This window comes from Bidens hawaiensis, unplaced genomic scaffold, assembly GCF_021521415.1.
Source record: "Bidens hawaiensis isolate Kalapana, Puna unplaced genomic scaffold, B.hawaiensis_p1.1 tig00061197_1, whole genome shotgun sequence".
NCBI lineage: Eukaryota > Viridiplantae > Streptophyta > Magnoliopsida > Asterales > Asteraceae > Bidens > Bidens hawaiensis.
In genome coordinates this window covers 57,501-73,143 of record NW_027506482.1, presented here as the reverse complement: position 1 = coordinate 73,143, position 15,643 = coordinate 57,501, and positions in this window count along the sequence as shown.

Sequence of the window (15,643 nt, the reverse complement as noted above, 5' to 3'; positions counted from 1 at the left end):
TCATTGGCTTTTCTTATTTTTATTGATTTACGTCTAGCCTGTTGTTCTATTTTTGTTTTATCTTTTCATAGAAAAATTCCACATATTTTCACATCTAATGTTTACATATACAACATAAATCACTCACAATATATATCACTGTCAAGGGGGAATTTCTTAGTATTTGGGTGATTTTTAGGTATTTCAATAAAAAATAATAATTGGGTTGCACCATATATATGAAAGAGTATACAATAATGATGTATTTGTCAAATCAAATACCATGGTCTAATAATTAAACATTCTGACTAGTTGATAATTTTACTATTAGTTGGGAATTTTGTGAAAGGTTCATATAAAATGTTTCATTAACGCCTAATTCATGTCGAGTAGACCTTATTGTTGTGAGAATTATTAATTAATGAGTTGTAGGGAGGGATTTATGTCAAACACAAATAGAGACTAAAGCAAGTGTTGTATTTAAAGCCGATATTAAATATTATAAATTGACTTATTATACTCCTGAATATGAAACCAATGATATCTTGGCAGCATTTCGAGTAACTCCTCAACCCGGAGTTTTTCCTAAAGAAGCAGTGGCCGCAGTAGCCACCGAATCTTCTACTGGTACATGGATAACTGTATGGACCAATGGACTTACGAGGCTTGATCATTGCAAAGGCTGATGCTATGGCATTGAGCCTGTTCCTGTAGAAGAAAGTTAATTTATTACTTATCTAGCTTACCCATTAGACATTTTTTAAGAAGGTTCAATTACTAACATGGTTACTTCCACTGTAGGTAATGTATTTGGGTTCAAATACCTGCGTGCTCTACGTCAGGAAGATTTGCAAATTCCGACTGCGTATGTTCAAACTTTTGTTGATACATCAAACGGGCGTCTCGGTCTTTAAAGTATTATTATATTAGTTTTATTAAAGTAAGGACATTTTGATAATTAGCCCATTCGCTCCATTGTGATTCGTTACTCCGTAACGTGTGTCACATTCGTCCTAATGTAAGCTCCATTCGTTAACCTTGCTTAAAGAAGGGAAATTACGAATGTAGGGCCTTTCGTATTGTAATATATAACGAATGAGTTTACTCATTCTTTTGATGTTAATGTAACGAATGACGCCATTCGTTAAGTGTTAACTTAACGAATGGGTCATCCCTATATATACTCTGTATTTATCTTTAACGTAATAACAAGTGTTTTGATAATCGTATTTGCACTGTTACTCTGTCCATTTGCTCTCAGAAAACACATACTAACGTAACCACTCGTTCTAATCGTATATTCATCATGAACAACACGATGTCATCATAGATCTTGATCCTGATCAAGCTCTATAGGCTTTCTCAAGAGGTATCAGAGCCCTTAGGACGATAATTTTGATTTAACAGCTTATACCGACTTTGACTAAGGAGGATGCAAGATCAATTTCAAATCAACAACAGTGGGTTGTCAGTTCTTAGGAAACCGGCTTGTTTCCTAGCAGTGTAAGATGCAGACAACGGTCTCTACTTAAACATCCGAAGCGGAGTATGTGACGGCCTCGAGTTCCTGTTCACAAGTACTCTGGATCCAGCAGCATCTGTGGGCTTATGGTTTGAAGTTTCTTACTCTCCCATTTTTATTGACAATTCCGCCGCTATTTCGATAACCAAAAACCCGGTTCAACATTCCAAAACAAAAGAATATTGAAATCCGTTATCACTTTATACGTGATTGCTTTGAAAAGAAATTAATTGACATAGAAAAAATTCATACGGATTCTCAAAAGGCTGACCTTTATACCAAGGCTTTTCACAAAATGCGTTTTCAATATTTGCTTGGTATAAATGGTTAAAAACTTTTTAGGGGGAGAAAATTCAAAATATTGTGGTTTTCGTTTGTACAGAAAAATTTAAAACTCCAAAAACATTCATATATTGAAAAATCCAAAAACATCGAAAAATTGCTCCTCAAAATTGAGTCTTGAAGCAAAAAGGGAAAATGATAGTACATTGGCCATTTGATCCCAAATCCAGTAAAAAGTAGGTAAAAAAGACCGTGTGCTTAACTGTATCGATGTATTGGTAGTTCTTTAAACAAACAAATAAGGATTATTAAGTGATATAAACCTAAAATTGCAGAATAAAAGGAATGTTGGTTTCTAGAAAAGTCTTGATAATGATGGTAGAAATGTAATAATCCGGTCATACGCAAGCCTTCTAGTCAATTTGAAAACTTTTAATATAAAAGGCATCTAGTTTGTGGTTAACACTTCAATGATGTACGGTCTTGTGGCCTTAAATCCTTTATTGATGGGATGCTTTAAGGTTCCCGACACCATTGGGTCTTTATGCGGTTTCACATATGGTATTCATTTCGATGAATATTAAACAATGCTTGAAAAAGCAAACCTGCAGTGTGTAAGGCATTACACGGTGTATCTGCTTAAGTCTCTAAACTTGATCACTCAATGTACTTTTAGTACAATATGAATTACATACTTGATCAAACCATGCTGTGAGTCATACATTGTCCCCTAGCTCGCATCTTATTACCATTAAAAAACGGACCACAAGGGACATAATGTAAGTAAACCGACAGATGAAATCATTCGTACTCATCCATGGGAACGGACCTTAGGGAATTGCTTGATAACGGGGGTATATCTTGTAGTGGGGATTACGTGCTAAGTTTGCTTTAAATAAATCATTTTTAATCAAATTGATTCTAAGGTTTAAGTCAAGTTGGGGTGATTTGAAGAAAATTGTCACACCCGGCCCTGAACGGCGGAAACAGCCGGGCTGCGCGCGAGTGGGGATTGATACTTAAGCACGGGCCATTGCAAACATTCCAGATAAGATTTTCATTGCGCATGAAATGTTTAATACAAACACATTACATTGTTTAAAAATTACATAAGATCATCCAAGTATAAAAACTGTTGAAGATTTCCACGCCATATCCCTTTGCGCGGCGAGAACGACCACGCGCACCGAAGGGATAGAACTAAAATCTTCCAAAAAGCTAGTTTTAGATGTTCAGCGTGAGGTGCTCTAAGTGTGACTCCATGCGTTACCTAGTTATCTCCTGAAAGACACGTAAAACATTTGAATCAGTATAAACTGAGTGAGTTCACAAGTTTTAGTAACTTGATAAATCGTATTGCATCATAATCGTGATAAAAATCATTCTAAAACATAATTCTGATAGCATCATTATAACACATGCTTGGTAAAACATAGTTCTATCAACATATTCTGATAAAATCGTTCCGCGGGTTACGCGCGAACATTTCTGGGAACTGTGCTCGTCTGTGTAAGTGGCACTGCCACTACGAGCGAAATAAGTAATACCGTCCCGCGGGTTGCGCGTGGACATTTCTGAAAAGCCGTGCTCGTCTGTGTAAGTGGCGCTGCCACTACGAGCGAATAATACTGTAATACCGTCCCGCGGGTTACGCGCGGACGTTGTGCCGGAAAACAAGGCGCTTGTCTGCGTAAGAGGAGCGACCTCTACGAGCGGGCTCAAACCCATAGTACTGCCCCATGACCATACTAGGCACTCGTCTGTGTAAGAGGTGCGACCCCTACGAGTGGGCGGATCAAACCAGCAGTCCCTACCCTTAGAGTTCCAATGGTAAAGTGATCACTTACTCGAGTTCTGGCGCACATACATCGTAAACCATAGATAACCGTTTGCATTTCTCATCATGAAACATAATTTAAACGCAATCGTTTGCATAACATGTAAGTATACCATGATAAATCGTAATTTAAGTACGTGTCCCTCGCCCCGAAAACAGTTTAAAAACAGTGAAAATAGTGAAAATATGGGCTGTGAGACTCACCTGTGGTTCTTGTTAAGGGATAAATCGAGATTCGGGTTTTCTTGGTGTTGGCCTTTGAATTGAAGGTCTAGCAACAGGATCGGAAATGAAAACAATGGATGCTTGGGAGATGATTAGTGCAAGTTTGCAGTTCTTAAGAGAGAAGTTTGAAGTGTGTTTGGGTGATAATTTAGGTTACATATTTATAGGCAAACTCAAGGGAACACAATCCCTTGCTTTAGGGGATTGTAATCTTTTCATATCTAGGTGTAATGATGATAAAGTATGGAAATTATTATTGTTTATTTAAAAGTGGAGTAGTGGATAAAAGATTTTGATTTGATTTGGTCAGGACATGCAGGTCTGTGGTTGGTGGGAGTAGGGTGGCTGACAGTTGACTTTTCATGTTACAGTATGCTTTTTCAGGTACTTTTGTCAGTGTACAGTAAAAAGTGGAAAATCTCTGAAACACGCTACTGTTTCCTTTTGGGCGGGAGTAATCTCCTTACATCTGGAGAATAGACTAAGTGTTCTGTGCGTATCACTTTGTGCGCATAGCTTTCTGCGTGAAGGACATTTCTTTGCTGCGGGTAGGTGCGTAACCTTCTCGCAGTTAGGGATATTGAGTTTCATTTGTAGATTCTCCAGGTGGTCTTGGTATTTCAACATAGTGATCAGTCATGTTGAAGTCAATTCCATCTTGGAGCTTCAGACAAACTAGCTCTCAATGTTCCCGCCATGCGGGGAGGTTAGTCCCCTTCCGCACGCGCATAAACGATTTAGGATGCACCCGCCTTAGCATCATGCGGGATGGTCAACCCATTAGACAACATAACGTTAAGGTACATGAAAACATAAAGCCAAAACATTCGCGCATGGCGCATATAACATATGCCCACGCTGGTTCTTAACATGGTGCGCTCGCGCAGGGCGCACATAATATGCCCGCGCTGACTAACATGGCGCGCTCGCGCAGGGCGCACATAACAAATGCACGCGCTGATTAACATAGCGCGCTCGCGCAGGGCGCACATAACAAATGCACGCGCTGACTAACATAGCGCGCTCGCGCAGGGCGCACATAACAAATGCACGCGCTGATTCTAATATGGCGCGCTCGCGCAAGGCGCATATAACATAATTACCTAATATTTAGGTTGATTACTTGGTTTAAGGGATTGGGAATTTACCGGGTGTCACAAAAATCAAATTACACTTGAATCAAGATTAGAACCAATAGCTTCTGATATTTGTGTTGGGTTTTAACAAGATTATCAAAATCATAAAACACTATTTTTATGAAAAACGCAGTGGATTAAAGTTTTAAATCTTGTTAATTTGATATGTATAAAACCGATTTTACACATGAAAAACCCAAGCCTGGATCCAAATACTAAAAACACACTTACAAGCACATCCATATCACTATAAGTCCATGCATGTGAAGTTTACCTTTCAAAATCAATATAAGGAGAAGGAGATTATGAATGGTAGGCAAGAACTTCAAAAGAGGAGTTCTTCAAGCTTGTATACCCCAAGCCTTCCAACAAACACCTTGTTTAGCTAGGATTTTTCACACTTGAAATCACCTCCTTGTTGCTCCTTCCTTTGGCCGAATTCAAGGAGAGAAAGAAGAGAAGGATTTTTTTTTGGTTACTTGTGTCTTGTGTTGTGTAAGAGAGAAGAGAAAAAAATGGCCATTCAAACGCACCACCCACTAGTCCAATGAGTATCCTTGCATGCACCCACTAACTTGAAATAATAATAAAAAAAAGAAAATAGAAAGAGAGGGGGGGGGGGCTTCCTTCCTTGTTCTTCTTCTTCTTATTATTATTTTTATACCTTTATATCTATCTATCTATATATCTATATATATATATATATATATATATATATATATATATATATATATATATATATATATATATATACTGTGTTATAAAACTTATTACATTGTGTTATAAATTTAACACAATATAGGCAACATGCTAGGTAACATTATTCACATATTGTTACTTAACCATCTTAAATAACACTATGAATGCTCTCTCTCAAAGTATAAATCATCCAAATGATTTATTCATTTCACAAATACATTGTGTTCAGAAACCCTTTCCAAATAACATAAGTGTCAATATTTATTTACTTATGATCATATGATATATAAACAAATATAATCAGTGTTCGTCTAGCGTGTTATTGGGTATGACCCGACTTGGATCATAACGTACTAGCCACATCGATTATAGTATGTGTCTTGGGTAGACCAAGTCCAACAATCTCCTACTTGCGCAAGATACACAGAAGATTAACGCAAGTAGCAAATACCGCCTAACTACGGTTTACTACCCCTAATACGCATGACGAAGTTCCATTCCATAGCATCATCCCCTTCAAGTCCCTTAGTTGAAATGATTTAGGTGAATCTATCATTTATCCTTTTTGTCTCAGATGCCATGTCAAATCTAGAGACACAGAGCGATCATTATCTGTTGATTTAACTTAGCAGGCTTTAGACATCTTACTCTCAACGAATAAGAGGGACAAATCCCCTTTTGACTACATACGTCTCTCACAATCACCTAGTATCTTACTTGATCTTAGACTTATGTACCGTCATGTTTCATAGCAGCGAAGAACTAAGTCAAAGTATAATATTTGGTGAATATCAAGACCCAATATGTATCCAGGTAGGAGGATACTATGATAATTGACTTTCCTCAAATTTACTTATGATCAATTACAAAGATTCAATGTAGTAATATTAGAGAGCGGGTCAGTCCAATATTTATATCCCATAAATATCTATGAACCTTGGCAGCAACCTTTTGCTCTATATTCATACCTATGAATATCCACCAATCCAAGCTCACAATAGTCTTACCTTCATACTTGTTCCCACAAATATGAGCGACTACCGACATTTAGAATAATTAACTTATTAATGGATTTAAACATGCTAAAATGGAACATAACTCAAGATGTCATAATGATAAACCATAATCATATGAATGAGTGAAAATAACAATTGTTCCAATATCCAAATACAAAATTCGATCATAACCAATCACTAGAATATCGAAGTCCGAAGGCATAAGTGTGACCTTCATGCTTTGGCCTTTCAAGGAGCTTCGTGAGTGGATCCGCAATGTTTTGATCGGTGTGAACTTTGCGAATACATATCTTTCCTTTCTCAACTTAATCCCTTATGTAGTTGAACTTCTGCTCAATGTGCCTCCTCTTTTGACGTGCACGAGGTTCCTTGATTTGAGCAATCGCACCCTCGTTGTCACAAAGGATCTCTAGAGGGTCCTGAATGATACGGACCACCCCTAGATTGGCAATGAATTTCCCTATCCGTGTAGCTTCTTGCGCTGCCAATGAGGCAGCAATGTATTCGGATTATATGGTGGACAATGCTACCACATCTTGTTTAGAGCTCTTCCAAGAGACTGCCCCACCATTCATAACGAAAACATATCCCGATTGTGATCGAGAATCATCTCGATCGATTTGGAAATTCACATCCGTGTAACCCATTACAACGAGTTCCTCCTCACTCGAACCGTATATTAGAAACATGTCCTTAGTCCTTCTAAGGTATTTCAATATACTCTTAACCGCCATCCAATGGCTACTTCCCGGATTTTGTTGGTATCTACTTGCCATGCTTAAAGCGCACGACACATCCGGTCTAGTACATATCATTGCATACATGATGGATCCTATAGCCGATGCATATGGGATTCCATTCATTTTCTCTTGCTCATCCTTTGAGCTTAGACATTGAGATGCACTCAATATCGTCCCTCTTTGAATAGGTACGAAACCTCTCTTAGAGTTCTCCATCTTGAACCTTTTCAAGATTTTGTCAATGTATGTACTTTGGTTTAAACCTATTAACCGCCTTGATCTATCCATATAGATCTTTATTCCCAAAATATAGGCAGCTTCACCAAGATCTTTGATGGAAAAACAACTTCCAAGCCATGTTTTTACACCTTCCATGGTTTGAATGTCATTTCCAAATAGTAGTATGTCATCAACATACAATACTAAGAAAGTGATGCTCCCACTAGCTTTCTTATACACACAAGCTTCATCGGCATTCTTGATGAATCCAAATTTCCTAACTTCTTCATCAAAACAGTGATTCCAACTTCTAGATGCTTGCTTCAATCCATAGATTGATTTCTTTAACTTGCATACTTTGTTAGGATGTTGTGGATCAACAAAACCTTCTGGCTGAACCATATAGACATCTTCCTTAAGATGCCCATTTAGAAAAGCGATTTTAACATCCATTTGCCAAATCTCATAGTCATAATATGCGGCTATGGAAAACAATATCCTAATTGACTTTAGCATTGCAACAGGATAGAAGGTTTCATCATAATCAACCTCTTGAGTTTGAGTAAAACCTTTTGCTACAAGTCTTGCTTTATATATATCCATGTGCATCGGTTTTTTTCTTGAAAACCCACTAACTTCCAACCAGTTTAAAATTAAGAGGTGGTACAACCAAATCCCATTCTTGTATGTCATGCATGGATTGCATCTCAACGTTCATGGCTTCAAGTCATTTGTCACAATCGGATTGTGACATTGCATCACGGTATATGGTGGGTTCATCCGAATCTAGCACATAGCATCCATCAATTAAAACTCCATATCTTTCGGGTGGATGACTAATTCTACCGGATTTTCGAACGTTTTGTGTGTCTTGATCAACCATTTGATCATTCTCAACAACCTCTTGTTGATTGCTAGTATCAACCAAACGTGTATCGGATTGTGGTTCTCGATCCTCCTCGAGTTCCACCGTTCTACTAGTACCTTCCATAAGAAACTTGGTTTCCAAGAACTCGACCTTTCGAGCGACGAATACCTTTCGCTCGGTTGGGTTGTAGAAATAATATCCCATAGAGTCTTTGGGATATCCTAGAAAGATACACTTAGTGGATCGACTTCCGAGTTTGTTTTAGGTGTTGTTCTTGACATAAGCCTCACAACCCCATACCTTTAAATATGATAACGATGGAGCCCTTCCATTCCATATTTCAAAAGGTTTCTTGTCCACTTTCTTGGTTGGGGCCATATTTAGAATACGGGCCGCGGAGAGCAAAGAGAAACCCCAAAATGATAGAGGCAATGTGCTTCTAGCCATCATAGATCAAATCATATCCAATAGAGTTTGATTCCTCCTCTCGGACACAACATTATGTTATGGTGTTCCTGGTGGAGTAAGTTGTGAGATGATCCCACAACTTCTAAAATGATCTCAGAAAGCATCACTTAGGTATTCACCTCCTCCATCCAAGTGAAGTACTTTCATGGTTTAATTGAGTTGATTGTGTACTTGTAACGTCCGTAAATTCTGATAAAAGTTTTAGCCTTGTAGTGATTGCGTACACCTTGGGCTTGACCCGGCATTCTTCCGAGAGCTCCTTTCCACCCCGTAAACGTATCTTGCTTAACTTTTCGTGCAAGTTCAACTCTTAATAAAGTGGAAGGGCCAGAATGTAACATTTTATATTATAATAAAAATCCTAACCCTAGACCGCTCCCCCCCCCCCCCCAAACCTGCGATCGGCTAAAAGCAAGAGCCAAGCACCCCCCATTTTTTTTTTTGCAGCTGTGATTAGGCCGTAAAACTCCAATTCCAGGTTAGTCTCATGTCCCCTCTGGTCTTTTACACCTTAAACCATCCTTTTACATCGCGTATTGATCGTTAAACGACTTGTTGTAGACTTGTTTGGTGGCTGTCCAATTGAGGAATTCAGGGGCTGTTTTGATTAGGGTTTTTGCACCAAAATCTTACTAGGTATGTCACTTACATCATACTAAAATTTCATGGCCAATGAAGGTGTTTAGGTCGGTCAATCGATTTTAGTTCGAAAACTAGGGTTTATCGGGTATAGGATTGGCAATTGTTGAGTTTGATGCGTTAAACGATCGGATGACCGACCGAATCAGTTTGTAAAGCCCTAGGGGGGGTTTAAGGGCTATGGGAAAATTATATTTTTGATACTCGGGGCTGTTTTGGTTGGGGGTTGGTCAATCGAGTCGGCGGTGCGTGAATTTTCGTTTAAATGTTAAATTGAAAGTTGTAAAAAGGAACCGTCAACCCTATCAACTCGGGTGACATAATTATGATGTAAGAAAAGGTGAAGATGGGAATTTGGTCTGTTTGGGGCTGATTCGTTTTACAATTGGTTTTAAGAATTATTATGCGCGTATTCGACTCGATTTGATTACCGGCAGACAAGTTGTGCATCATTGTTAGCCCCGGCCATAATCGTGAGGTGGATTTGGTTAGTTGTAAGGTTTTACGGGCTGAGGTAAAGTAATTGGGCTTGGGTTGGGCCTCGGACCAAGTTGTTGGGCCTTGGGCCAAGTGTTGGGCCTTGGGCCAAGTGTTGGGCCTTGGGCCAAGTTGGTGGGCCTGGGGCCAAAGTGTTGGGCTTGAGCCGCCCATTAGGCAAGTGTGTCCTTGCGGTCTAGTTTAGTAACGCGTTGGGTATAATTTACAGGCCCTCGCTTTTAATTGTGCACCTAGGGATTTCCTTGCTCGTTGCAGGTGTTCGATTGATTCAGGTGAGTTCAAGATGCCCCTTTTACTCTTTTTACGTTTTGGGCTAGCATACACACCGAAATACCATTTTAAAAGGTTTTACCCGTTACAACGACTTGAATGGTTTTACATGGTCAGACTCGTGATTGGGCACTTTGAAAGTTATATTTAAATTATTTTATATGCTTTAGAATATTTTAGACTCGTTTATGGCCTTGTATCCTTTAAGGTTACGTACATAATTTATGGTCTAGACTCGAAGATGTTAGTAGGCTGGGTAGTAATTGAATATGAGTAGACCTATCTACTTAGTTCCCATATGGGATGATATATATATATATATATATATATATATATAGTTATATATATGTATGTATGTATGTATGGAGGTATGTATGTATGTATGAGTATTTGTTACCTTATAGCCTACGATTGTGTGATGATATTTAGTTCCTCGTGACTAAGAATGATGTGAGTAGGCTTATTGATGTGTGTGTGCATGGTGATTCACGGCCGGGTCAAATATATTACTCGGGTCGTACCCGTGGCGGAGGGGCCCGTGTGACGTGATCATCATTTTGGCGGGTCAAATATATTACTTAGGTTTTAAAATCCCGTGGTGAAAAGGCCCGTTGGATGTTGAGCCATGATTGGGTCAAATATATTACTCGGTTGTACCCGTGGTGAAGAAGCCCGCATCACGTGCTCGGATGTGTGAGCCGAGATCGGGTCAAATATATTACTCGGGTTGTACCCGTGGTGGAGAGGCCCGTATCTCGTTCTCGGATGTGTAAGCTGTGACCGAGTCAAATATATTACTCGGGTTTGACTCGTGGTGGAGAGGCTCTTGTCACATGCTTAGGTCTTACCGCGTCTGGGTCAAATATATTACTCGAGTCTTGACTCGTGGTGGAGAGGCCCGTGTACGTGTGTTCGACGATGAATGTATTACTTGGTGAATTATATTATTTATTTTATTTTATCCTCTCTATTGTATATAACTATAATTTTTAAAGCAAGTATGAATTATTGTTTATGAAAACTTGAACTCACTCAGTTCAAGCTGACTTTGTGTGTATGTTAGATTGACTTTCAGGTTAAGAAGTGGATGCTACCACTTGGACGTGCTGGAGACTACTCGGAAGGTTGAAGGCATTTCTGGTCAAGGATTTCAAATAAAACGAATATTTTATTTACAATTGATTTTGGACACCTGTACCCGTGTTTTAGGATTTTTAATACTTAAACTTTTCCGCTGTTATTTACTCTGAACTGGTTTTAAATAAAATGAATTGTTTGGTTTTAAATTTTTGTGAAATTGTGGATGTGATTACCAACTGTAGGATTCCCGGGATTCGGGGTCTTACAAGTTGGTATCAGAGCCACGGTTCGAGGGATCCGAGCATTCCCGAATGCTTGGGCTCGAACTGTAAAAGAAAGGACCGGAAATGCCAACCGCGAGTAGCTGCACGCCAAGAGGTACATTTTTATAGTTGAATATTCGTTCTATAAGTATTAGACTACTATTATGTGCATATTTGCTTGGATGTTAGATGGGACGCTAATATGGTTAGGGGCAGGGGGTGCTTAGGATGGGCGGGTAATGTAAACAATTAATAACACTTGATCAACGTTGTTAGCAGTTTACCCTTACCTTCCATGTTCTAAATACCACTTGTACTTGACCGTGTTAAAATTCTGTCTTTGTAGGGATAAGTCATGGTTAATACTCATACTGCTAAGAGAGGTCGCCCGAATGTTCGCGGCCGTGGTCGTAGGCCGCGTGCCGAGGCAGAGAGTGAGATTTCTACATCCCAGCAGGAGAAAACCCCGGTTCAAGGGGAAGGGGATAACCCCGTTTTAGATCCTGCTATACGCGCGGCCATCGCAGATGAGGTTTATCAGGTTCTTCAGGGTGTTATTACCGAGATTGTTGTTGAGGCGGTTTGGGTTGCAAAAGAGTCTATGGTTGGGAAGAGTGTAGATAAATAGGGAAAGGGACAAGAGACTCAGGTTGAAGACGTGGCTGTGGTGTCAAGTGAGAAGGAGAAAGAAGTTCGTGCGTTTAGGGTGCCTTCTAGGGGTCGTTCGTATGGGGATTTCAAGAAGTGCGACCCTCTCGCTTTCGATGGTACAAAAGATGCGTTGGCTGCTCATCTGTGGGTTAGAGAGATGGAAGCCGTATTGAGGGTTAGTAAGTGCAAAGAGGAGGATATGGTAACTTATGCTACTGCCTTGTTTCGTTCCGAGGCGCTGTGTTGGTGGGATAATCTAGCTCAGGCTATGGGTAATCGTTCTATTAGGAGGATGGCTTGGGAAGAGTTGAAGCAGTTGGTCATTGATCATTTTTGTCCTCCGCATGAATTAGATAAGATGGAGTAGGAGTTCTTAGTTTTAGAAGCGGGTGATATGTCACATCGAGAGTATACTACAAAATTGAACCAAATGGCTCGCCTATGTCCCGATCTAGTTACACCTGAAGACAAATGAATCAAAAAGTACGTGAAGCGTCTACCGGTAGATGTTCGTAGGGGTGTGGTAACCACCGGCATGAGCTCTTTCCATTCGGTGGTTACCCTAGCAGGTACATTATATGAACAGAGAGAGATGGTGAGCCCAGCTGAATCTAGAAAGGATTGGAAACAGAGCTCTAACTCCAACAGAAAACATTATGGGGGCGATGATTCTGTGTCGGCTGGGAAGAAAGCGAGGACGGAGATATCGGATCGTAAGAGTAAGGGATATAGCGATGGATGCAGGAAGTGTGGGAAGCCGCATCGGGGAGAATGTAGGCTTGGGGCTATGCCCTGTTTTCGTTGTGGGGAGACCGGACACGCCAGCCATGAGTGCCCGACTTTGATTTGTTTCCGATGTAGGGGGTCTGGACATTTAGCGTCAAATTGCCATACCAATAGGGCGGGGGAGTCCGGGCAGGGGACTTCCTCGAGGGGGAAAATGGAAGAGAGACCGAAGGTTAAGGCGAGTGCCTTTAGTATGTCGAGGAAGGAGTCAAAGGAGGACACGGACACCATTTCAGGAAAGCTTGTGATCAATTTATTTGTTGCATTGCGCTGTCTATTTAGCTTCCTATCGAATGCTTTCGTGTGTAATCGTTTGGCTAGGAGTAGTACGATATCATTAGTAGGATATTTTTATACCCGATCTGTGTAGGATGTGATGTTTTAATTTGTCGCAACCCGCGCTTGTTCCTGTGTAGCGGGATTCGGGGACGAATCCCATTCTAAGGAGGGTAGACTTGTAACGTCCGTTAATTCCGATAAAAGTTTTAGCCTTGTAGTGATTGCGTACACCTTCGGGCTTGACCCGACATTCTTCCGAGAGCTCCTTTCCACCCCGTAAACGTGTCTTGCTTAACTTTTCGTGCAAGTTCAACTCTTAATAAAGTGGAAGGGCCAGAATGTAACATTTTATATTATAATCAAAATCCTAACCCTAGCCCCCTCCCCCCCCCCCCCCCAAAACCTGCGATCGGCTGAAAGCAAGAGCCAAGCACCCCCCCATTTTTCTTTTTTGCAGCTGTGATTAGGTCGTAAAACTCCAATTCCAGTTTAGTCCCATGTCCCCTCTAGTCTTTTACACCTTAAACCATCCTTTTACATCGCGTATTGATCGTTAAACGACTTGTTGTAGACTTGTTTGGTGGCTGTCCAATTGAGGAATTCAAAGGCTGTTTTGATTAGGGATTTTGCACCAAAATCTTACTAGGTATGTCACTTACATCATACTAAAATTTCATGGCCAATGGAGGTGTTTAGGTCGGTCAATCGATTTTAGTTCGAAAACTAGGGTTTATCGGGTATAGGATTGGCAATTGTTGAGTTTGATGCGTTAAACGATCGGATGACCGACCAAATCAGTTTGTACAGCCCTAGGGGGGTTTAAGGGCTGTGGGAAAATTATATTTTTGATACTCGGGGCTGTTTTGGTTAGGGGTTGGTCAATCGAGTCGGCGGTGCGTGAATATTCGTTTAAATGTTAAATTGAAAGTTGTAAAAAGGAACCGTCAACCCTATCAACTCGGGTGACATAATTATGATGTAAGAAAAGGTGAAGATAGGAATTTGGTCCGTTTGGGGCTGATTCGTTTTACAATTGGTTTTAAGAATTGTTACGCGCGTATTCGACTCGATTTGATTACCGGCGGACGAGTTATGCATCATTGTTAGCCCCGGCCATAATCGTGAGGTGGATTTGGTTAGTTTAAAGGTTTTACGGGCTGAGGTAAAGTAATTGGGTTTGGGTTGGGCCTCGGCCCAAGTTGTTGGGCCTTGGGCCAAGCGTTGGGCCTTGGGCCAAGTGTTGGGCCTTGGGCCAAGTGTTGGGCCTTGGGCCAAGTTGGTGGGCCTGGGGCCAAGTTGGTGGGCCTAGGGCCAAAGTGTTGGGCTTGAGAGGCCCATTAGGCAAGTGTGTCCTTGCGGTCTAGTTTAGTCACGCGTTGGGTATAATTTACAGGCCCTCGCTTGTAATTGTGCACCTAGGGATTTCCTAGCTCGTTGCAGGTGTTCGATTGATTCAGGTGAGTTCATGATGCCCTTTTTACTCTTTTTACGTTTTGGGCTAGCATACAAACCGAAATACCAATTTAAACGATTTTACCCGTTACAACGACTTGAATGGTTTTACATGGTCTGACTCGTGATTGGGCACTTTGAAAGTTATATTTAAATTATTTTATATGCTTTAGAATATTTTAGACTCGTTTATGGCCTTGTATCCTTTAAGGTTACGTACATTATTAATGGTCTAGACTCGAGAATGTTAGTACGCTGGGTAGTAATTGAATATGAGTAGACCTATCTACTTAGTTCCCATATGGGATGATATATATATATATATAGTTATATGTATGTATGTATGTATGTATGTATGTATGTATGTATGGAGGTATGTATGTATGTATGTATGTATGAGTATTTCTTACCTTATAGCCTACGATTGTGTGATGATATTTAGTTCCTCGTGACTAAGAATGATGTGAGTAGGCTTATTGATGTGTGTGTGCATGGTTATTCACGGCCGGGTCAAATATATTACTCGGGTTATACCCGTGGCGGAGAGGCCCGTGTGACGTGTTCTTCATTTTGGCGGGTCAAATATATTTCTCGGGTTTTAAAATCCCGTGGTGAAGAGGCCCGTTGGATGTTGAGCCGTGATCGGGTCAAATATATTACTCGGGTTGTACCCGTGGTGAAGAGGCCCGCATCACGTGCTCGGATGTGTGAGCCGAGATTGGGTCAAATATATT